We start from the raw sequence: 25,525 nt of genomic DNA, 5'->3' as shown, positions 1-25,525 counted from the left end.
TCGATGCACCACAGACGGATATCTAAGGCCTCGACTCGAGTCAATAAATCATAAAGGAGTTAAACAGCATAGAATAAAAAAATAAATAAATAAAAAATATTATACATCAAACTGATGCATGATACAAAGCGACTTTCTTGCGTGCTGAGCGATTACAAAATACTGCAAGTTTACGCTGACCAGATACGAGCAGCAGCCACAGGAGCAGGAGCAATGCTGTCAGTCAGACCTTCAAATCCTGACAGCGAAAGCTAATCAGATCTACTGTGTGCTTACTAAAGTCTACAAAAATCCCTGCTACACTGCCGCCATACGCTTCCATTGCTCCGAATAACTAATGAGAAGCAAACTTCTGAAAGAATCTATCTGAAATATAAAAGAGGACAAAAATAAATAAAAAAGCAGAAAAAGTGGATGTGTGTTCTCCTGAGCTGCAGATGCAGGTCTGTGGACCTTTCACCGGAAATGGACTACAGCGAGCGTGATCTTTAACGCTCACCCGGCGCCGACCTTCTCTGCCTTCGAGCACCTCGCATCAGGGAAAAAAAATGCTCTTAAGGGGCGTGTGAGAAACTTTGCGCACCCTTTCAGCGAGCACAGAGTCGGGCTTTCGAACGGCACATTATTCCACTGGGAAACATAGGACTGGAGGAAAAACTCCAGCCAGCTGTGTTTCTCCATCTGTTTGACATGAAACACTAAATAAATTACAATTATCTGTAATATAAATCATATATAATTTAAAAATAAATAAATAAAAATAATAATAATAAATATATATTTATATGTTTTTTCTACATGCTATACAAAATTATATATTTATAATATTTATATTTTTTATTATATATAATTGTATTACATATTATATTACTTTAATTAATTATTAATTAATTATATTGTATTAAATTGTAATATATAAGTTATACATCATATATAAAGCAGGAGGTGGATGTGGAAGAAGGCCTGGAATATGGTGCTTCTCTCCAAATGTGTTACGTTGCTCAAATGATGCATCTTTACCCAAATCTGTGAAATTTACTTCCCAATATATTACAGAATAAACTCGGGAACATTTGAGGTTGCGTGAGTTAAAAGATAATCCTGAATAAAAGTGAGCAAAAAAGTCACACAACCAAACAACACGATTCATCAGAAAGCTTACCTGGAGCCTATAAAAGGTCAGAGTGCTCACAAAAACACAAAGACGCCTGGGGTTCATTTGCATTTTGCAGGTTTCTGCAAGATCCATACCGCAAAGGCCGATACGGCAAAGACGATTACGTGTCCTAAACTGCAGCCTGGAACGTAACGTATACTGCAGCATGCAAATGATAGGAATACTAATGAAACGATGTGGCTAAAAGCAAAGCTGGACTTTTTTTTTTTTTAAAGCAAAAAAACAAACAACAACTGAGTACGTAATTAAGGTGAATGACGGTGCAGCAGCTCGAAAGCCTGCACAGATACTGAAAAAGAAACAAGGAGACAACTGACCCTCCCAAAACATGATATTAGCATCGTGACTCTACAGAGACCTTTGTTCTCTGTGCTTTCTGTGCAGTCTTTGATGTGCATCACTGTAATTGAAAGGAAATGTAGCCGGCTCGCTGGTATTTAAAAAAAAAGCCCACTATTTTCAATGCATGCTCCAAATGAGCAGATGGTTAAGGTGCTGCTCTTCTTCAAACGAGACCAGGCTTGGCTTGCTTGGGTGGTACAAGAGCAGATTCCAGATTGGGAGCTGACAGGAGAGAAGTGCAATACCAAACACACACACACACACATGCTTGTTTGTGGTGGTATGCGTGTTGTGTGGACGTGTGTGGGCATACAAGCATGTGTGCATCAGCGAGCACAAAGCCATCATTTCCTGGACGCTGCTGATTGGATTTAATAACAGACTGCATAGAAACAACCTTCTACATCTAGCATGTGTAGATCAGTGTGTGTGTGTGTGTGTGTGTACGTATATTTATATATAAAAAAACATACTGATACATTTCTCCATTTTCTTTGCCAGCTGTTCTGTGGTGATTTTTGTGATTTGTACTCGCACTTGGCTGAGTTTTTTTTACTCGCCAAATTAAGAATTTTTTGAGGTTTTCAGTTTCGCTCTGTCAAAATGTTTCCATGACAGATTTCCAGTATGTGTTACTTTAGTTAGTCGTACTTACATGCAGTGTGAACAAGTATATTTTTTGCTCAGGTTTGAAATCCACAAACACACTGGGAGGAAAAAGCTTGTTGAATTGACTTCGTTTAAACATGGACGACCGGTGCCACGTGATCAAAAATGAGGTGCATTAACTCGGTCGGTTTTCTTCCATCCGATGTGATTTGATCAGGTATTTTTTTAAGTGCTGAATAAACTCAGATGCCGAGCTCTCGCACGAGCTGAGACTCGAGCGCTGGTGTTTTGTTGCAATCGACACATTACCACTGAACCGCTAATAGTGACGTAAAAGTCTCCAAGTTTAAAGGTAGGGTCTCCGTTGTTTGAAAGCCAATGTTGACACATAAAATCACCAAAACAAACACGTTTGTGAAGTGTTTATGTTAAAACGGTGTGACCTGTTCAGGCTTTATGGTTCATTGAGAAATGGAATATATTTTATTTAAATACATACGCAAATTTTTTTTCTTAATCTGATGGACAACTTATTCCTTTTATGTTTTTAAAAAATAATGTAAATAAACAGTGTAAGAGAACTTCTAATGGTTCGATAGATAAGATAGATAGATAAGATAGATAAGATAGATAGATAGGAGACAGCATCAAGCTAACCGGAAGGCTAGAGTTAAGCACACAATCACTCTTGACCTCCGTGGTGAGCAGAAAAGCAACTCAGAAAGCACAAGACGCTGAACCTCGAGGTGGATGAGCTACAACAGCAGAAAACCTCATCAGACTTTGCTCATCTCAACCAAGATCTGAACTCTGAGGCTACAGCGAATGCAGACGTGACTTCATTCGACGCGCTGCTGCTGCCGCCACACAATCCATTTTTGATCTGTTACTCTGATGAACGTTTATATGGACTTGATTAACATTGTGGACCATTTTTCAGGAAAATCCTTCAAAGTCCAGACAACCATTCAAACCTCAAGGCATGTGGTAGGCAGTACAGAGAAATCTAAATGAATCACTTTGGTATATCCATATATTTGTGTGTGTGTGTTTGGGTAAAGAATAAAAAGCAGTAACGAAAAGAGCAAAAACATCTGAAGACCAACTCACAGTGGGGAACGAGACTCGCGTCTCCTGACAGTTTTTATTTCTAACCTGTCAACAAGAGACTTGCTTAAACCATGTTTCCTTGACAACTCTTTCCTTTACAATGAAGACAGTGAGGATGATCTGTTAAAAAAAAAAAAAAAAAAAAAAAAAAATCACAAGCGCCGCACAGACGAGTGTGTTAATCCTGCAACGCAGAACTGCCGTGTATTATCTAGTCTACTGACATGCTGGAAATTTAAGAAACCAATGGTTCGATGAATTTGATTTTCTGTAGCTAGTGTGGTGTGATATATATATATATATATAGTTCCAGGCTTCAATATTCTGCAGTAGGTCACTGTTACGCACGTGTTTCCAAAATAAACTTCATTTAATGCAGATTTAATTCGATGTTTAATAAAAATCTGAGATTTCTTTTTTTAAGATGCCAGTTGTAATGTTTTGAGAAAAGACTGATAATAGAGTAAAAGGGTTGTAAGGTCTGACAGGCACGCACAGAGACAGACAGACAGATGGAGAGGTGCGTACAGAGACAGACGGAGAGGCGTGCACAGAGACAGACAGACAGACAGACTGAGAGGTGCGCACAGAGACAGACAGACAGACGGAGAGGCGTGCACAGAGGCGCACAGAGACAGACAGACAGACGGAGAGGCGTGCACAGAGACAGACAGACAGACAGAGAGGCGTGCACAGAGACAGACAGACAGACGGAGAGGCGTGCACAGAGACAGACAGACAGACAGACGGAGAGGCGTGCACAGAGACAGACAGACAGACAGAGAGGCGTGCACAGAGACAGACAGACAGACGGAGAGGCGTGCACAGAGACAGACAGACAGACAGACGGAGAGGCGTGCACAGAGACAGACAGACAGACGGAGAGGCGTGCACAGAGACAGACAGACAGACGGAGAGGCGTGCACAGAGACAGACAGACGGAGAGGTGCGCACAGAGACAGACGGAGAGGCGTGCACAGAGACAGACAGACAGACAGGCGCGCACAGAGGCAGACAGACAGACAGGCGCGCACAGAGACAGACAGACGGAGAGGTGCTCACAGACAGACAGACAGACAGAGAGGCGCGAAGAGACAGAGACAGACAGAGAGGCGCGCACAGAGACAGACAGACAGACAGAGAGGCGCGCACAGAGACAGACAGGCAGACAGACAGACGGAGAGGCGCGCACAGAGACAGACAGACAGACAGGCGCGCACAGAGACAGACAGACGGAGAGGCGCGCACAGAGACAGACAGACGGAGAGGCGCGCACAGAGACAGACAGACAGACAGACAGAGAGGCGCGCACAGAGACAGACAGACGGAGAGGCGCGCACAGAGACAGACAGACAGACAGACAGAGAGGCGCGCACAGAGACAGACAGACGGAGAGGCGCGCACAGAGACAGACAGACAGGCGCGCACAGAGACAGACAGACGGAGAGGCGCGCACAGAGACAGACAGACAGACAGACAGACAGAGAGGCGCGCACAGAGACAGACAGACGGAGAGGCGTGCACAGAGACAGACAGACAACACGCACCGATCACTAACAGTTTCCATTCCTACTACTGCTAATCAAATTCTGATTCGGTTTATTTAGTTGCTCAGGAGATAAATGTCATCATGAGATCATGAACAAAAAGGCAGCTGCCTTTCTGCTCGCTCACGTCGGCTGCTCTTTCGCACTCTCTATTAAAGAGAACAGTGTGTTTATCAGGTTACGTGTATTGTATGAAGATGCTGTAGTATCTCCTCTTGAAATCTATCCGGATCGATGGTCGTTTCGTGTTGGCTGTTTAACAGCGAGACATCGGACACTACAGGCTTACGTCACATAGTATCAGGTGACATGTTAGTTTTTAAATATGAATATGAGTAAAGGAGCAGGGTACTGGACAGACACCGGACACCAGCATCAACATCTGTAACGCTGCTACAGTCATCTGACGGTTGTAGAAAACCAACATGACGGACAGCCAAAATATTAGTGCTTGAAGAGCAAGATCAAGTCTAGTCAAGAGGATTTTCGTGTCATATCCATGACCATATGTAGCTGCAGCAGAAAAAACAACGTTCCTCTAGGACCACGGAGCTACATAAAGACACAGCTACACACCAGACTAAGGGATAAAATGTAAAAATGAATCTATTCACTTAAAGGTGTGGTGCACGTTGTTTAAAAAAATGCTTCAGAAAACCGAGTCGGGCCGACAAACAAAACAAACGTGTAGCCAATGAGCAGAAAGGGGCGTGTCTTGTCAATATGTAGCGGAGAGAGTGTTCAGTGCGCATGTGTGACATTAGCCGCGATGGGACGCCGAGGTTGCTTTTTTCCTTCTCATTAGGTGAGTAACATTGGTTTTGCTTTGTTACACAGAACTAATATATGCCTTTGCATGATTATGCTTGTGTGTCATTTTTGCTTGTTTGTTTATCTGCAATCATATTGTTCTTCCCTTCAGCTATGATAGACACATTTCTTTCCATTAGTTGCCTGGGTTACGTATGTATGTGAGGGCGGAGCTATCGATACAGGAGTGGGACCCATTTGGGTTAGTGGCGCGTTTTATTTTTTTGTGATTTCAAATGTCAACATCGGGCTTTCAAACAACGGAGACGCCACCTTTAAAGTGCATGTGTGTAGCCTTGCAAACAGTAAGACTTAGTAGTACACAGTAGTACACGGTCAATAAGCAGGCTTATTATTTGAGAGATGTTTCATTTCTCAAAGAAGTTTCATTTCTAAAAACCTCCAATTGTATTACATACAGAGATAATTAGAGTGAAAAGGAAGAAATAAGTTCGTTCACATCACTTACTGTAAAAAGAGCCATGATTCTCCAGAGCACATTTTCCAGCCTAGTGAATAAGATTTATGGGTTGAAATCCTAAGCACAGTAAAGTTTTCACCTGCATGATCTATCCATCCCCGACTTATCCCTCCATACTTCTTCCCCAACACCTCCTCCGAACACCACACGTCCTGTCTGCACATCAACCCAAGTGCAAAACCTGTTCAAAAAAGTTTGAGCAGGTTCTGTTTGGACTCAACACGGAAGACGATGTCTAGACCTCACAGACATCTGTGTGTGTGTGTGTGTGTGTGTGTGTGTGTGTGTGTGTGTGTGGATTTAATGACAAATGTTGGTCCCTGTGACCTCAAAGTGCTTTATGAGTCTGAAGAGCTGCAGAAACACAAAGGCTTCTGGGAAATGGGCCATTGTGTGGCAGGAAAGATGGGGGAATTGAACACAGATGATTGAGCAGCACACAGGGAGGACACACTCCACACAGCTTCTGAAGGGCACTCACAGGGAAAGAAAAAAAAAAGTTCAAAACACACATACTTTGATCGAGCAAAGGACAAAGCTCTCCTGTGTGTGTGTGTGTGTTTGTGTATTCTTTTACCGAGGAGGAGACTGGATGAGAGAATCTCAGGGTCTTAACAAATCATCTGGCCTGATTGGATATTAGTAAAGAAAACTCTTTGGAGGCCAAGCAAGGATCCAGGGTTGTTACAAAGAGGTTAATGTGAACAAACATTTGATTAAAATCAACATTATTGAAATTCTAATTCAGGTAGTAAACAATCACGGTACTTGAAGATAAAGTGATTTCACCAATTCAAGGAGTTTTATGCAAAAAAAAGTCAAATCGGGGTTCAAAAATATAAAAAACAACATTTTATATATAAATAAATCGATCAGTGCAGTGTAGGGTTATGACCGATCATGTGACACCTTTCTGAGATACTTCTGTGGTTTATATTCAGAAACTTTCAGACACGCCGTTGGACGCACAAAGAGATGAGACAAATTAGAGATAGGCATAAAATTGGGTTTTGAGTCCCGACAGTGTAAAAAGGATGCTACTGAAAGAAAAATAAAGATTTCAGACGTTTGACCTTGGGAGTACGATCGGTTCCACAATCCGACCAATTCAACTCTTGGTCACGCTAACAATCCCATCCAAATCCTACAACGCCTTGTTTTTGACATTTCGTAGAGAGAACCTCGGCTGTTCAACCTGAAAATATGAGCCGTCTCCTGCTGCGGGGCAGACGGGGAAAAATAAAAAAAAATAAAAAGGTTTACTACTGCACTGTTTCAGGTTTCGTTCCTCAACCTATATCACATATTTAAAAAAAAAACCAACGGTGGATTTTAACATCAGAAAGAGAAAGGGGAAAGGTTTGTATTTTTCCCTTCACTGAAATCCCACTTTAGTATTTATTCAGAGCTTATTCAGAGTTCTGCGTAATGATCAGATTTGTACATGGACTGTGACCTCGATGGAAGACACGTTAGCCTTCACTCTCTCTGATTTGTTGCTGAAGATCTATTTTGTTCCATATGTGTTCCGATAGACAGCGGGACAAACAGAAAGTCAACAATCCTGCTTATTAGATCAACCAAACAGACCAGAACATCTACCGATGTCTACCAGCAGCAAGCAGGAGTCTCAGTGACTAAATTGTTGGACTACAGATGGGAAGGTTGTGAGTTTGAACCCCAGGTCACTAAACTGCCACTGTTGGGCCCTTATGCAAGGCCCCTGAATTGGTCAGTTGTATAACCATGTATGCCGCTCTGCATAAGGACACCGACCGAATGTCTCCTGTGTCCTTTTCTTTTAAGTGAATCAGCTTTGTGCTGGCTTACAGTGACATCTGTTCTAACCAAAAATAGTAAATGCTATGACTAAACTGTAAATATTGGCACCTCGATCATCTCCAAACATGAGAAATGAACAATATTAGAAGCCAATAAAGTCTGTTAATGTGCAAGAAATAGCAGATTTACTTGTTTATCTAAAGAGACGGGTTAGAGCTGAGCGACTGAGCTGGGCTAGAGCTGAACAGAGGGGTTAAGGGTCTTGCTCATGACCCCAAATGCACAACAGTAGCAGATTCTGGCCAGAAGCCCAAAGCATTAAGCACCGAGTTAGCACTGATCTTCATTTAGTAAGATGGCATAACTTGAGCATCATTAAAGCTTTATATCCCTGTTCATTTAATTGTAGAAAAACAAACACTCATTATACTCAATATAACAAAAATCTGAAGAAAAAAACCTGACTCGAAGCCGCCGATCAGAACTAAAGTTAACGAACACGTTTAGCCAACAAGAAAAATATAATGGAGCATTGAGACGTTTCTGGAACATCATTCCTTCAGCTGAAGGAGTGAACGTATGAGAGAAAGTGAGAATGTTCTAACCTCAGATTAAAAGCATATCTCTCTTGATCAGGCTGAAGCAGCGCAGATATTTAAACATTACTGAAGTCCAAAATGTTTTACTGAGCATTCCTAAAAAAAATCAAGTTTATTGAAGAGAGAAAGAAAATTGTGCAGTCACAAAAGTAGCCTGGCCTTCCAGGGCTCTTTCTTCATGCAGACAGAAATAAAAGTAGGAAGGAACAGATCACTCTGGTCGTGGCGCTGACTTACGGCCCGAAAGGCTAAATCCCACCTACATATAAGCGAGCGCTCACTTCATCTCACGCTGCTGCGAAGCTGATGCTCAGATTTGAACAGTGACATGCAGCAGAGAGCTGGAGGGAGGATTCTGATGATATCCTCGTACATGGCTGGGGTTTGTCTCTCACCGGCGTGTCAGAAATAACAATGAAGCGGCTGACTTTAAAGCTTCTGCAGACTACGACCGGGTCCGGTCCTTTGGGCACAACTTGACTCGGCAATCAATAAAGATCTGATCGTCATTGCATGGTCCAAAGATTTCTGTGTCTCTGGCAGGCAGGAATGAAAGAAAGAAAAGGGGCAGAGAAGAGGAAGAAGTGAAATCTCATTCCCAAAGAACCATTATAAATATTTCCGGTCTATAAACGTGGCACGGAATGAAGCATAAAATTAGAAAAAAAAAATGACACCAAACGTGAGTGATCACACACGAGGTGTTCTCATTTCTCTCCGTCCCGATGAACAAAACGTTTGCAGAGATGACAAGTGAAGTCAGCTTGGGACCTGCTGGAAGATCACGCAAGCGTTACGAAAAGATTTAGCTTTTTCTTCTTTGCTGGCTCTTTGAGGAAGAGCGACTTGGTCAGAAGGCTGAATTTCGTTGCTTTAAATATACCCAGACAAAACACTGACCGGGTGAACTATTAGTGTACGGTGCATTATGAGACTTTTTCCCATTTCATAAGTGCTACATCTTAAGGCTGAGTGGAAAGCTAGCTGTGCTCTGAATCATCACCTGTTTGCTGTGCTTGATGTTACTCTCGCTCACGTCTGAAACGTCTCAGACGCATGCTCTGTGCCGTGTGGGCTGTGGCGTTGCCAGATCCTTATGGTCATCCTGATCTGTTTACATAAAGTAAGTGTGATATGCTTGTGCATTTCAGGTGGATATCAGTAGTACAGAAGAGGAATAAGAGTAGGGTAAGTAGTGGAAACTTAAGGCATTGGACTACTGATCAGAAGGTTGAGAGTTTGAATTCTGAGGCCACCAAGATGCCACTGCTGGGCCCCTGAGCAAGACCCTTAACCCTCAATTGCTCATTTATATAAAAATGAGATAAACATGCAAGTGGCCCTGGATAAGAGCATCTTCCAAACGCTGTATGAGCAGTAATAACCCACATCATTTAAAAACAGCCAAACAGCTTATAACACATTTATAATTACAACGCCATGAAATATAACTTTATATTATAACTCATGACTTGTATTATAATTCCCGAGCTACTTTTCTGATCATACAATGCATTGCTATTGAAGTGGTTTGATTTGTTGTTCTTACAAAATAAATGTATTCGAATGCAATATTTTATTTTATGTCTCTACCATCTCCTGGATTAGGTTTGGTACCATGGCTTTAGTGTATGCTCAGGGTCATGGTGAATCTGGAGTCTATACTGGGAACACTGGGATCATGCATCCTGGACAGAATAGTGGGTCACTGTTTACAAAAGCGTCACACGCTCGTTCACACGCCGAGACGATTTTTATTACCAGCGTCCGTCTACTAGCGCGTATACGGTCGGTAGAAGGAAACCTGGGAACACAGAGGAAACCCACACAGCCAGTGTGTAATCCTTTCATGTTTGATGATCTTTATGGCAATAGGAAGTAGGCAAGACAAAGCCTTTGTGTTCGGAGCTGAAAAAGCTTACCGAACAAGACAAAGGGAGAACGAGGCTGAAGTCTGGCTGGAGAGGGATTTCAGCTCCCATAAAAGGAAGAGAAGAGTGTTTGAACAATGCGGCCCTGGAAAGACGAAGCATTAGTGTCGATCATGCCGAGAGAGGAACTTGTGCAAGGGGAAGCTTGAATGTTTCATGCTGATACACTGCTGATACAACTGCCTCGAATGTAGAGAGGTTTTAGGACTCAGTATTTATAGCGAGCGACAATGAAATAATTAATTAAATCTGAACTGTTCAAAAAAAAAAAAAAACACATTCTGTACTAAAACTGTACAAAAGATTAAAGAATATCTAGTTGTGGTCCACTCACAGAGACTAAGATATAGGCGTATTTTCAGTAGGGAGAAGTTTATTCAGCATTTAATGGTAGGAGACTCCAGTGTCATGTAGTACATTTCAGATCTGTAGTTTATTGGTTTTAAATTGGTGGCTCATTTTGTTAAAGTGAAGGCAGGTCCAGTTGATGGTTGATCGGAAGGTTGTGGTCCAAACCTTAACACTGCCAAGCTGCTGTATCAGTGCTCTAACCCCAACCTCCTCAGATGGGATATGTGGAAAAAAAAAAAAAAAAAGATTTCGACTGTGCTGTAACATATATGCGGCAATATTAGAGGCTTCTATGGCCGAATTCCATTCATTAATTATTTCATTCGTTCCTGTCCTGCTCGAAATAGATAAGAAAAAAATTAATAAGATAAAAACACGTCTGTATGTTATTGGAATAATGTCAACGAGACGCGAGACGAGGCGGCGTCAGAGGCTTCAAGACTGGAGCCGCCGTGTCAAAGGCTGTGTATTTTTCTCCAGAAGCAGAGAAGGGTTCAGATAATTGCCCCCAAACTAGCCCAAGCCCAGGGTGGGTCAAGAAAAAGGCCGACAGCTGCAGTCATCAATATTACAGCTTGTCATGTTCCCATCTACAAATCCATAATAAGAAAAAAAATATATATAAGGTCAAGAGCTTATGCTCTCACTGGTATGACAAGGCATTAATTAAATGCCAACATTAATCTCTTTAAAAGTCGACTTCAAAAAAAAAAAAAAAAAAGTTAAATAAATAAAAAAGGAACTAGGATTTTGGAATGTACCGCTATTAAAAGTTTGAAATTACAGTTATTCAAAGATGGTACAGAACTGATGTCATGTCGTAAGTGTACTGTGATAACTTCATACTGTTAGACCACCTTGTCCAACGAACACCAAGGTTTTATCAGGATCAGTACTTGTGCTGCACGATTAATCATATCGCAATCGCGATATCAAGCCTGTGCGATTATATGACGCAAAATGCTGCGAAATTATAATTATATTTATGAAATAAATAAATAAATAAATAAATAAATAAATGCATGTGTGGACATGACGACCCATTCTCTCTGAAAGCTGTTTGCCAAATTTCATACACTACACCGCTATCTGCTAATAAAAAAAAAATAAAAAAAAAGACCAAGAGATGAGTTTCAGTTTAGGCAGTGGCACGTGTGGCACGTGGTCTTGTCGTGACTTTTTCCGGTGTGCAGCGCGGAACGAGTGAAGATGGATGCCGAGCAGACGGATACTGAACTGGTGGCCAGAAAAAAATGCTACCTCTGTTATATGTAGTGTTAATTTCGTCAGACGAGACGAGACAAAATATGTTCAACAACATTTTTTTTCATGACTAAGACGAGACGATGACAAGACTGCATCACTGTCCAAAAATGTTGACTAGGACTAAATTAACATGCATTATTGTTGACGAAAAAAGACGAGACGGAAATGTTTTGTATAAAATAAAAACCAAGATAAAACCTCTCTTCATTTCACAAGTCTCATACGCCTGTGGCTACAACACGAAACTGCTGAACAATTGTATTGCTTCCGCTAAAGAAAATAGTGCGCTCCGTCTCTATGGTTAGAACCCAGCGTGTCCATGGCAACGCTCTGTTTTCCATGGCAACGGTGTGTTATAGTTGGCAGCGGTCTGTTATCAAGAAATAAAATAGTGTGTGCGTAGAAAAAATTCGTCCACACGCCGCTCAAAAAAAAAAAGTCCTGAGCGCGAGTCCACCGTCTAGGCGGCTTTTTGTGTTAAATGATATTTCCTTTTATTGTACATGACAGCTTATGTCTCTAATTGTCGCTTATGCCTCGATAATCGCAATATGACATTTTCCCTAAATCGTGCAGGCCTAATCGGTACTGATGCTTCTTTCTATAAAAGAAAAATAAACACACACCGAAACACTGACAGCAGCACGAGCCGTCTCTGAAGAACGCAACAAAATATAGACAAACATCAGCTTTTATGAAAAACAACCGTTTCTAGAAAACAATCTTGAGACGCGCAAGTGGGGAAAAATTAATAGCGAATAAATAAATAAAAGAGAAAGGATTTGTAGATGATCCAAACACTCCCAGACCTGATCTCAGCTGGACACCAGAAGAGAGCAGGTGGGGTGAGACACGTCCAACAGTCATGTCAAAAGCCTGGCAGTTTATTGGGCAGCAGGGAGCACAGCAGGCTGATGAGAGAAGTGAGAGAAGACCACCTCTTCCTGAGAACCGAAGTCTTGGAAGTCTAATCACCACCATCACTCTGGCTGCATCGAAAAGCTGGCACGCAGAGAAGAAGTCTGGCTGGTCACTGCGTTGCCAAATATTAACCACAAGATCAGTGGAGAGAAGAAGGAGGAGGAGGAGGAGGAGGAGGAGGAGGAGGAAAACTTCACCCCCAAAACTTCACTTCACTGGTTAGTTAATATGATTGACCATGTTGTGAAATCTGAAATCTGAAAATCAGTGTTTGTTTTATTCTCAAGCAAGCGATAAAGATTTTTTCTCCTAGTGTGTTAGGGCATGCCCTTGAGTTAATACAGCAAAAGATTCAACTGCCAGAACAAGCAATCCCCCACAGGCTAAGCAGCGAGGAACCCCGTGGACTTCATAACCACGTGCAAGCAGACCATGACACCGATTCTCTCATGAGGAACAAAAAAAAAAGGACACACGGAACAAACTAACAATACACACTGGAGATGAAGCTACACAGTGAGAAAGCTGTGACACTTCTACTAACGCCAATCCAGGTCGGTATTTTTCACCGGCTCTGCGAGATTTTCACAGACGATGACATCCAGTCCGAGTGGCTTCTTAAAGGAAGTCCGTCCTGACACGCATGATATATGTTTATTCTAGTGTTAATGTGATATTGCTGTTATTACTGTGAACACTGTCACTCAGGCATCGTGCAACAAACACTGCAAGTGCACTTTCAATGGGTTTATAAAAAGAAAAAATTCTCACTCACCATTTTCCAGCAATGAGGAGCGTAAATCTGTTTTTATACACGATCCGTTGTAAAAGAAAAGTTTGCCTGATCTAACTCGACAACACAAGACATGAACTTATGAAATACTGAGTGTTTGAGAGCCTCGGGGAGAGATTTTACACCCAACACGCACAATCTCTGTTTCACAATTGCAGGAAGAAGCAGAAGCCTTTAGCCGTCACAGAAACTCTTCACATATCCCAGCTTGTTAGGAAGCACAGGGGTCAAAGCACAGGGTCAATCATGTTACAGAGAGGGTTAAAGGCCTTGCTAAAGGGCCCAACAGTGGAAGCCCATTGGTGCGGTGGTTTAAACCCCAGACCTCCTGATCAGTAAGCCAGAGCCGTAAATGTTCAGCCTCCGTTGCCCAACTGAATCACACCCACATGATCTTACACTGCCATGATGTCCAATCGCATACACGTCGATTAAATTAACAACTGTGTGATTATATTCATTTTAAATAGTAAAAAAAAAAGATTATTTTTCTCCTTTGCTTTGCATTTACTTTTAAATAAATCTCTAAAATTCCCAAATACCAAACTTGTGTGAGACTCCACCACAGATGGATAAGCTAGCTGCTCTTTGCTATCCAATCTAATGTAAACTTTAGTAGCTTTTAGAAACTTATCGGAAGTAGCAACGAGTGAGAAGAAAATGGTGCTACAGCAAAGAAAACTTTCCAAATGGCCAGCGGTTCCTGACTAATTTCCCCTTCACCGCAGTCTATCACGAGGGACTTCACCAGCTATACAAAAGTTCGATAAAGCTCGTTCAGTGTTGGACCGATACGTTATCGGTTGTTCAAGTTCAAAGTGTTTGTCATATGCACAGACAGAAGCATGTTTCCCTGCACAATGAAATTCTTACTTTGCTGTCCATACTAAATGTCATACAGTAAAGTAAAAAATAAATAAATAAAAAACTGCAGAAACTTGCTGCCACATTGAGGGCCAAGTAGTTTACAAGGAAACTTAGACACTCCACAGTGACTCTACACGGCCTTTCGACGTTTGATGAACGTGTAATACAAACACTTGTAGTATTCTGTACGGCTTCCGGAAACTGATCCGTTAAAACCAAGAGTTAAAGTCGGTTTTGTTTTGGTGGCGTTTTAAAGTTGTTTTAATTATAGCAGGGTTTTGCGTTAAAGAAAAAACTGTGCTTGGGGGAAAAAGAAGTTCAATTTGAGGTATTTAGATCTTGACATTACTCGGAGTTCTTGAGAATCACCCAGGAGCTTTGAGAAAGCGGTGCCCAAGGCCACAGCACTAAACAGAAAGAGCTCTGTGTTAAGATTCTCAGATCAGCAGCCAGAGCCACCAATACACACTCGAAAAAGGGCATTAAAGTGACATCTGGAAGAGTCCGGTGCTAGAGTTTATAGATTTTAGATCCTTCGTGTAAAGTCGTACTCCAGAGTTTAAAAAGAAGAAAGAAAGAAAAAAAAAAGCCAATCATAAAAACCCACAACAACCTTTTCTAAACAAGAAATATTTTCTTTGCATTTTGAACAGACGTGACAGTCGGGTTAAACCTACTGGAGTGGAGTCAAACGCAGATGAATGAAATGATGCATTATCCTTAAAGGAATATACTAACATCTCAATCCAAATATAGCCCAAAAAGAGCAGACCGGACTCTGTCCACTCTACAGTACAAAATTAACCGATCCACACAAGAACCTGGAATAATTTCTGAATATTAAAATGGCTCTGAATTGAAGCCTCACCTCCTTCTCTAAACTGTGAAAAATAAATATATCAAATACATCTCTGACAAACTGATAGACTCTTATCCAGAGTGACTTACTTTTTTTTTTTTATTTCAGTTTATACACCTGAGCAATTGAGAGTTAAGGGCCTTGCTCAGGGGTCCTGCGGTGGCAACTTGGTGAGACTAGCTGGGATTCGAACCGATGACCTTCCAATCAGCAGTCAAACACCTTAACCACTGAGCTACCACATCTCACAATGTCCCAATGGCAGACAAGCAAATGTACAGGTAACATCAATTAGCTACTGATTTTATTTATTATGGAATAAGGTTTGTATAAATCTACAAATCCAGACAATTTTCAAATCATGTTAATGAAAATTACAGAGATTAAATATGCTGCTTTTTTCCCCCTGCGTGTTTTCAAACCGGTGAATAAGAAGCAGATAAACAGTGGAAATGTTGTGGGGGAAGAGCAAATAAAAATAATAAAAAGAAAATGCACAAGCCTACATCAGAAGCCGTAACAGTCATCTGGTTACAGTATCATACTGTGTGATGCTGTACAATTAAGCCTTAATCAAGTTTCTTGTCTGAAGGATTTGCTGATGATTCTTGTGTGCTAATAGGGGGCAATTAAACAAAGGCTTAGTAAACAAAAGCAAGTACTGGTGTAAATATGAAGTTCAAGACTACAGTGCGGAAGCATTGGGTCACTGTCTGGAGGGCACCATACAACAACAGGAGACATAAATGCACACACACACGATTAGTGAGGTGAGAAGCAGCAATCAACCAAAAAAAAAAAAACTCGCTGGTTCCATGTTTCCGAAAAACCTTCAACACAGCTTGCATATTGATTACAAGGACGCCATAAACCTGCGCTGTCTCCAGGTTTTATTGATCTCGGACGCCTGAAATCCATTAGCGCCCTTTTACATACATAGTACTCCATGTCCCCGCTAGAATACAGCGGGTTCTTCATCGTGTTTTCTTTAAACACCACTGTGTCAAGGCGAAAGAGCAGCGGCAGTGGATTAGCGGTGTTGGCCGAGAGCCGGGCGGTGCTGCTCTTTGGCTGGCTCACCGCTCATCGAGGGCATCCAAGTGCTCCGAATTACCAGAGCGGATTCTGTGTCCAAGGGCTCCAGGAAGTGTCCAGCTAGGAGCCGGAGCGAAACCGGCTTCCCGCATTTGACCATTATTAGTGCCTGCAGGAGGCCTTGGCTTGGTGATACGGTGCTGGGAATTGCACACAGCAGCCCTTATATTGAGTCGAGAAGTCAGAAAAGAACCAGGGCAGAAATAGCAACAAACAAGAGCACTGAAGGACAGCACGGCGACGAATACGGATCCTCACAGACCGACTGCCGCTGGGTAAAGGTTCCACGTCTGCGCTTGACGGCTTTCCAAATAGCATCACGCATGCAGTCCGTATATGGGCAGGAAAGAGCATGTATCATGCTTTCTTAGTAGAAACTTGCATCATAACAAACACATGGATAAGATAATGATTATAGTGGTGTATGTGGTGCCTGTGGCCTTTCGTGGCAATCAATGACTGCAGGCCAGTTTAGTCTCCTTCCTGTCTCCTTGCTTCCTCGCCATGAGCCCAAGTTCAAGACAGATAAAATCAGAAGCTAGAAATCCCAAAGCACCTTCATCCACAACGAGCGCTGCGGAATATCTTTTAAATCAAATTGCTCCATGGGGCTGCACAGCAGTAATAAAAGCTGATAAAGGAGGGTGATATTGCCGTATTACAGAGAGGTTTATCTTAGGAAAGTGCACTGTTTAATTACACCTTTGAAAAGGATCAGTCCGAGATCAGTACATTTCTGCAGAGAGTATCGGGATGAGTCATTTCTGCAGAGAACATATGCATTAAGTATGATTTAGGAGGAGAAAAACTGGCTGGAGGGTGGAACGTCACAGCCTCACGTCTCAAGAGACCCAGAGTCCATCCTGAACTCGGTGTACTGTCTGTGAACGTGTTCTGTACGGGTTTCCTCTGGGGTCTCCGGTTTCCTCCCAACTCCCACAAACATGCCAGTGTAGGGCTGGGCCAGAAGGGGGGAATTGTGATTTTTTTTTTCCCCATTATGAAAAATAATTGATGATGATTTTAAACAATAAATTAGGGATGGGCGATATGGCCTAAAATCCATATTGCGATATACATTGCAGCCTCTTGCGATAACGATATATATTGCAATATATAAATTATAATAGAACCATTTCAGAACAGGTTACACAGACCTTAGGAAAGCCAAACTGCTAAATGTATTTATTTTTTTTTAAGAAATAAAGAAAAACATGTCGTTTTGAGAACATTTATTGTGCAAAAGCAAAACTGTAATTATACAACAAAATGTTGCAGATAAATAAAAAGTCTTTCCTTCTAAAAGGCACTATACTTAGTTCAAGTCCTTGGTTCTTAAACGCCACCCAAGTTGCAGAGAACATAAAAACTGGTGTCTTTTTAGTTAAGGAACAAACACTGTACTGAAAATACTTCCAGTATTAATTAGGCAAAGAAAATTATTCTGTGTAAATGCACAGATACTTTAAATAAAAGCATATTTCAAACCTGCAGCCGAGGTAACGCATTTGCTTTTAAGCATTTTGTTCTCCTAATGAAATTAAAACCGGTGTCTTGTTAATAAAGGAATGGACACTGAATTAGGGATATACTTCCAGTATTAGGTATATTTTTAGAGTATATTTTTTTGCTGCTCGTCGGACTTAAATCCAAACCAATAATAGATGATGCACCGGTCTTTTTCACGAGCTCCTCTGTTTCGCTGACGCTTTCAGCCATGTTTATTCAAGATGACGAATATGATGATTCGTTGCAGCCGGCTGCAGCTCGTGGCTCTAAATTTCGCGGGTAGATTGTGTCATCAACATGCATTATCGCGATAGTGCAATAGAATTAAAATCTCTATCGTAGGCCAATTTTGTATCGTTTATATCGTATATCGTTTATATCGCCCATTACTACAATAAAGCTTTTTTTTTTTTTTTTATGAGCAAAAATGGTAACATTATGGCAAATAGCACAAACAACTGGTCTAATAGGAAAAAAGAATAATAAATTTCATTAAAAGAGTAGAAAATGAAAACAATATATCATTATTTATATTATATTTATGCATTACAATTGATGTACACATGCATGCTGCCCTGTGAGGGACTGGAGTGTATTCTCATCCTGGTACTATTCCCGTTTCACACATGCTCCTGGGATCCTCTCCAAATTCCATAAAGCTCTTAGTGAAGATGAAATCTGTCTGGATTACTCACATTTTCTCTGTGGCAAACTTCCTCATTAAATTAGTCTGAAGTAGTCTCCTATACTAATTCGTTCAGAAAACCTAAAAAAAAAATAAAAAAAAATACTCTGTGCAACACTGAAGAGGTTCATTTCTCGTACAAGCAGCAATTAAACCCTGGGCTAAAGGTTCCCAAGGCAAAAACTTCAGATTAGCTACAAATGACTGGTAAACATTCAGGAAGTTGGGCTGGATTTTCTAAGCGAGCTGCAGTTTCTTCAGAGATATTTAGAGCTAATTAACCCACAGTCACCTCTATGGAGCCTCTAAGAAGCAGGAAAAGTAGATTTTGTCGTCACCGGCTAAAGAGGAGCAGCCTGCGCTGACCATCTGTTTCTGTCGCAAGACAGTAGCAGGAGCACAGCAACAACCCACACGATAAGAGCTTATTAAAGCCCAACGATCGCTTAGGAGACTTCACGAGTACAGAAATACTACCGCTTTAAAACCACTACATATATATATATATATATATATATATATATATATAAAATAATAATGAATCAATCAGATAAACAATTCAAATCTTAGTCAGTTTCCTCCATGTTATTTTACTCTACAGCGTCATCTGTTCAATCAGCTTTTTCTAGCTTCATTAGAAACATTAAAAATATAATAAACGAATCTGAATTTAAAATAAAACAATATTTAACACAACAATTGAGGGTTAGGGCTTTGCTCAGGGATCCAGCAGTGGCAGATTTGGTGAACTTGGGATTCAAATGCACAACCGTCCAATTGGTGATCCATCACCTTAAACACTAGGCCAGACAGACACACAGACAGACAGAGACACAGACAGACAGACAGAGACACAGACAGACAGACAGAGACACAGACAGACAGACAGACAGAGACACAGACAGACAGACAGAGACACAGACAGACAGACAGACAGAGACACAGACAGACAGACAGACAGAGACACAGACAGACAGACAGACAGAGACACAGACAGACAGACAGAGACACAGACAGACAGACAGAGACACAGACAGACAGACAGACACGCAGAGACACAGAGAGAGACACAGACACACAGAGACAGACACACAGACACAGAGAGACACGCAGACACAGAGAGACACGCAGACACACAAACACAGAGAGACACGCAGACACACAAACACAGAGAGACACGCAGACACAGAGAGACACGCAGACACACAAACACAGAGAGACACGCAGACACACAAACACAGAGAGACACGCAGACACGCAAACACAGAGACACACGCAGACACACAAACACAGAGACACACGCAGACACGCAAACACAGAGACACACAGACAAACACAGAGACACACAGACAAACACAGAGACACACAGACAAACACAGAGACACACAGACAAACACAGAGACACACAGACAAACACAGAGACACACAGACAAACACAGAGACACACAGACAAACACAGAGACACACAGACAAACACAGAGACACACAGACAAACACAGAGACACACAGACAAACACAGAGACACACAGACAAACACAGAGACACACAGACAAACACAGAGACACACAGACAAACACAGAGACACACAGACAAACACAGAGACACACAAACACAGAGACACACAGATTAAGATATAATATTTTAAAAGCACAGACATATTTCAGTTTTATGAATCTAATCTACAAACGAAATGAAAAAGCTTATGGGAGTTTTTCGAGGAATGTGTGCATGCGTGTGTGTGTGATCGCTGATCCAGCCATACACTCTACACAGTGCTAAACTGGAGGCTATAACGCTCCTTTATGACAGACATTAGCATCTTCGCTCCAGTGCAAAACGAAAAGGACAAACTCTGAACCTTGCACATTAGAGTTGAAGGAGAGAACTAAAAACCTGCATAAGTTCAGTTTCTTCGGCGCTGCGTGAACTGCTGAGTGATTAAGATTCCAACATGTCCACTCAGAAGCACAGGAATGAGTCAGATGAAGCACAAGATATTATGCATTCCTGGATGCGCAGCTGTCAACACGTCACTTATTAAATCAGAGTGTGCGAATCAATGGGTTTGAGAAATTCAGCTAACACTACATTACATAACTTCCTGCTTTTTTCCCCTGCTTTTATAACTGTATGAAAAGCTGCTGGTTTTGAAGCGCTAGTTTTCTTAGCCTGTTCTGCCTTCGCTTTATTAAAGTTGTCCTTCACCGTACATCGTGATACACACACGTGACTAAGAGAGAAAAAAACATAGGAGGAATGCGCTTATCTCCAGCTCTGAGATTCGACCGTAACAAAAAAAAAAAAAAAAAAAAAAAAAATCCACTCCAGACGACCGAACGTCCTATTATCACTTGTCGCTGTGTGTCACTCGGCGTTTCACAATTTCCAGTCATTTTAGTATAAAGCTACATCCCTGTTCATTTATAACTTACCAACTAACCGACCTAGAAGTTGGTAACAGGACTAAAATTTTCCATCCCAATTTCATAAGATGTATAAAAGTTCAGTGGTGCTCAATGTCTACAAAAACAATGTAGTTTTTTTTTTTTTTTTATTTAAAAAATATTTGCAAGAAAGAAAGAAAATCTTAATGAAAATAAATAAATAAAACATTTTCAGAATCCCATTCGCGGTTATTGTATATATTATATTTATAGAACTGTATAAAGAATGATCAATATCATGAAGAGAACTTGGCCCTGTAACTGAATTGACTGACTACTGCATGGTGAGTTTGATGACATGGATATTGAGAATTGTTTAAATATAAAAGTAAAAATGTCAAATTGTTCATTTCATATAAAACCCAGTAGATTTTATTAGCTGCCTACAGTACATCAGATCATATGGAGTTTAGCAACGTATCTAAATACGGCATTAATATATACCGGATAGCTGGAACTACATGCAGCTCGTCTCTTATAGATTATTGTTTATTGTACTTTCAATGCCATTCGAGCAACAACAGACATTTTCCCAGCAGGAGCACAGGAAGTACAGTGAGATATTGAAGTGATGTTTACAGTAACACATCAATGGCGTCTAACAGTATTACTGCTGTGTCGACAGCAGCTATAACGGCTACTTCACTTTAATTCTCAATTAAAACCCTAAGATTTTCTTTGGTGCAAACTTTTGAAAGACTCCTAAACCCGTATTTTTGGAATAAAAGCATTTTCTAGTGTCGTTAAAAGCTTAACAGTGCAGGAACATATGTTTAACGGTGCTTCTCTTAAGGGAAATTCATCAACACAGAAACATTTATAACCCGTGAGCTAGAAGATATCCGGGGCTGAGACGTGTCTCACTGACAACAAATGTGCCTCTCAGTAACACAGGACAATTTTAGCTCTCAATATGGTTACACGTTACATTTGCAGTAGAATTTCCAGCATTAGAAATCCTCCCTTTGCTTCTAGATCAACCTGATCACCTGTTTCCTGCTCGTCTGTGGGGTCGTAAATAAGAACCTGGACTGTGTTTATAATCTGTAATCATTACAAGCATTAATAAAAAAAATAGGGCAGATCTTTAAATCCCTTTAAACCTAAAGCTAGCTGAGGTTTGGACTTTTTTTTTTATTTAAAGCAGATCTGGAAGGTAAGGACACGGTGTCAATAATTCATTCACTGAGATGATAACGTGCCAAACTCTATGTGAAATGGTCTGATCGCTATGCAGAGCAGGTTACATTACAGCTGGAGAAAGGCGGGGTTTAGCTGCTGATTTGCCGCCGGCGTTCTTCCGTTTTTCCCCCCTTTTCTTTTTCTTCTAATAAGGGAGAGGCATTTATATATTTGTGGCTTGTCTAATGTAAACCGCATCGACCTTTATTGCATCGTTCAGGACAAATCAGCTCTGCACAATTCTCTGAATTAAAAAGTACCAAGTCATACTTTTTCTTGAACTGTGGTCATACAATGAAGTCTACATCAATACAACATGAAATTTACTAGTACATTTAGATACTAAATCAGAAGAGCAAAGATTTATTAATATCAGATTCGGGTTTTTGTTGTTGTTTTATCTAAATCAAGTTGAAACAGCATTGTACTCCCCGATGAAAATGCAAAATCACTATTACGATGTCAAACGTATACCTATGTAAGATCAGACACTTACCTCACCACTGACTTTAATACAACAAAAAAATAAAAAGACAATAAACAGATTAAAAATAATAATAATTATGCGCGAGTCAAAGCGTCTCTTTTCCTCACAGCCATGCTCTAATTCATCTTATAATGACAAAGTGATAGATAGTGAAAAGAAATTTTGTGGGAATGTCACTCTCAAATGATTCTGTCTGTAGGAAAAAGAGAGGTTTTTTCACTTTTTCTTAAATTCAGAATGGCTGAATTTAAAATGCAGAAAAAGAAGAGGAGGGGAGAAAAAAAAAAAAACAGATGCTGTTTAAAACTGTCAGAGAAGCAAACCTTTCTCTGGGTTTAGATAAGCTGAACGGTTTTGTGCACAGATACAGCATACATGCATGTTATGGTCATGTGACCTACTAATGATCAGAACGCAACTTGTGAAGCCACCCGTCAATTTTCTGTCCTGTTTATCCTACACAGGGTCGCATGGAACCTGAAGTCTCTCTCAAAGGACTTTGGAGACATGGTGCAGAAAACCCAGGACGAGGTGCCAAGCGGTTACAGGACACAATCTCACACACACACACATACAGACACACACACACACACACACACACACACACACACACACACACACACACACACACACACACACACACACAGACACACACAGACACACACACACAATCAACCGGCATGTCTTTGTACTAGGAGATGAAGCTGTACAGTAGTAGCAGGAGGAAACCGAAAGTGTGCAAACTTCCTGCAAAGAGCAGAGACAGGAATTGAACCCTGAATCCGTGAGGCAAAGATGCTTCCCACTAATCCACATACTCGCTCCTTAAGTCATGCTATATTGCATTACACCTTATTACACCATACGTATGTAGAAGGCATGGATATATCTCAACTCTGATGACAACCTCCACACTGTGGTTTATTCCCAGATCACACAGCTCACTCATCTCATCTCGCATGGCAATCGATCATTATTACTACAAAATCCTGAGTCAGAGAAAGGAAAGGAAAAAATATATAATAATACTGGATAGATTTTCACGCCTGTTGCATACACAAGGATGTCTTTACAGGCTTGTGTACAAACACACACATTGCAAAATAAGAATTATTCTGTTAACTGTCACCACTGGCTTGTCTAGGGTTAGTGTGCATGTACTGGGGTTTGTCTGCTGTCTAGTGGTTAAGGTGCCATCAGACTCCTTAATAACTGAACACACACACATACACACACATCAACTGTATGGTCTGCACAGACCTACACCAAATACACACTCTTCTATTATACATCCATTAAACTGTTTACATGCTGTTATGCACACTGTTTTTGCTCTTTGCACATGCTGTCTCACAATTCAGTCGATTGCTGTTTTGCAGAATACTTTACGTTATCTCATGTAACTGCTGCTATAATACTAATGTGTTTATTCCAGTATTTCTGCACACGCAATATTATTTAAACATACAGTATTTACACTGGTCTGTGCTGTTTTTGCATATTGTCTTGTCTGTCCTGTGCTGTCTTGTCTTTCCTGCACTGTCTTGTCTGTCTTTTGTCCTGCACTGTCTTGTCTGTCTTATTTGTCTTGTCCTGCACTATCTTTCTGTCTTTTGTCCTGCACTGTTTACAACAGGTCGCACAGATGCACTTTATGTATCAAGGACTAACTTACTAAGTCCTTATCTCCGTCTTTGTTCTACGTAGCACGACGATCCTGGAGAAACGTCGTCTCATTCCACCGTTTACTGCAACAGCAATAAACGGTTGAAATGACAATAAAATCTTCTTGTTTTGTCAGACTACTGACTGGAAGGTCATGAGTTCGAATCCCAAGTCCACCAAGCTGCTGGGTCACTGATCGAGGACCCTTTTAATAACCCCCAATTCCTCTTACAATAAGTTATAAGTCACTCTGGATGATAAAGCTGTGTGCTAAAAAGACAGAAATGTTTCCAAGCAAACTGAGAAGTTGAACCCAGTAAGATCACTGATCACTGATCAGTTCACAAGGACAAACTCCACTCTGATATTTATATGTCTTTAAACCACCTTGACTTTGACTGCATTTAAAGCTGAACACTTGCAGTATAAGTTGCAGACACACACACATTAAAGACAGGATCATATCCCAGAGCTCTACAACTCCAAAGCAACACAGTGTCGACATGTTAGCATTAGAGTTCATACTAAATGCCCTAAAACCTCCCCATTATACCCTGTTTACTCACCAGCTAACAGCAGGGTCACGTCTACAGACAGATGAACCAGCAGCAGGCTTCACTGGGAGAGAGGTAGAGAGGGAGAGAGAAAGAGAGAGAGAGAGAGGGAGAGAGAGAGAGAGAGAGAGAGAGAGAGAGGGGAGACGTCCGTTCTGCTTCAGCCAACAACACCGGAATGAACACACAGCTTGATGTAGCGTTGCAAAGAAGAGGAACACACTCACAAATACCGCGAGACACTACGAGATCTAAGCGTCCAATCGGACGACGAGATGTTTTTTACGGATTCATCTAGGAAAGGCGGTTGTTCCCGTGCTAGGATTGGGTAGGTTTTGTGATTGACGTCAGAGACAGCCAATCGAATTGCCGCTGCTGTTTGTATGGACTAGCAGATTGTAGACGTATGGAGAATTGTAAACTTTTAGGTAATTCAAGCAAATACAAGTAAGTAAATAA

The 25,525-nt window shown here is 41.1% G+C and overlaps 1 protein-coding gene across 4 annotated transcripts in view; it reads right to left on the bottom strand.

The window, feature by feature from the left end:
* The window catches only part of glceb (glucuronic acid epimerase b), a 65,813-nt gene extending 40,509 nt beyond the window's left edge, over nt 1-25,304 (bottom strand). For 2 of the 4 annotated variants that reach the window (XR_007143721.1, XR_007143722.1), the window contains exon 1: nt 25,079-25,303. The gene's annotated coding sequence lies outside the window, so the exon portion shown is untranslated. Of the gene's footprint in view, nt 1-25,078 lie in introns of all 4 variants that reach the window. The other 2 variants (XM_047817592.1, XM_047817591.1) reach the window with 1 other exon arrangement.
* Between the last annotated feature and the right edge of the window lie 221 nt (nt 25,305-25,525).

Source organism: Tachysurus fulvidraco, chromosome 1, assembly GCF_022655615.1.
Source record: "Tachysurus fulvidraco isolate hzauxx_2018 chromosome 1, HZAU_PFXX_2.0, whole genome shotgun sequence".
Lineage (NCBI taxonomy): Eukaryota > Metazoa > Chordata > Actinopteri > Siluriformes > Bagridae > Tachysurus > Tachysurus fulvidraco.
This window is presented reverse-complemented; position numbering and strand designations above follow the sequence as displayed.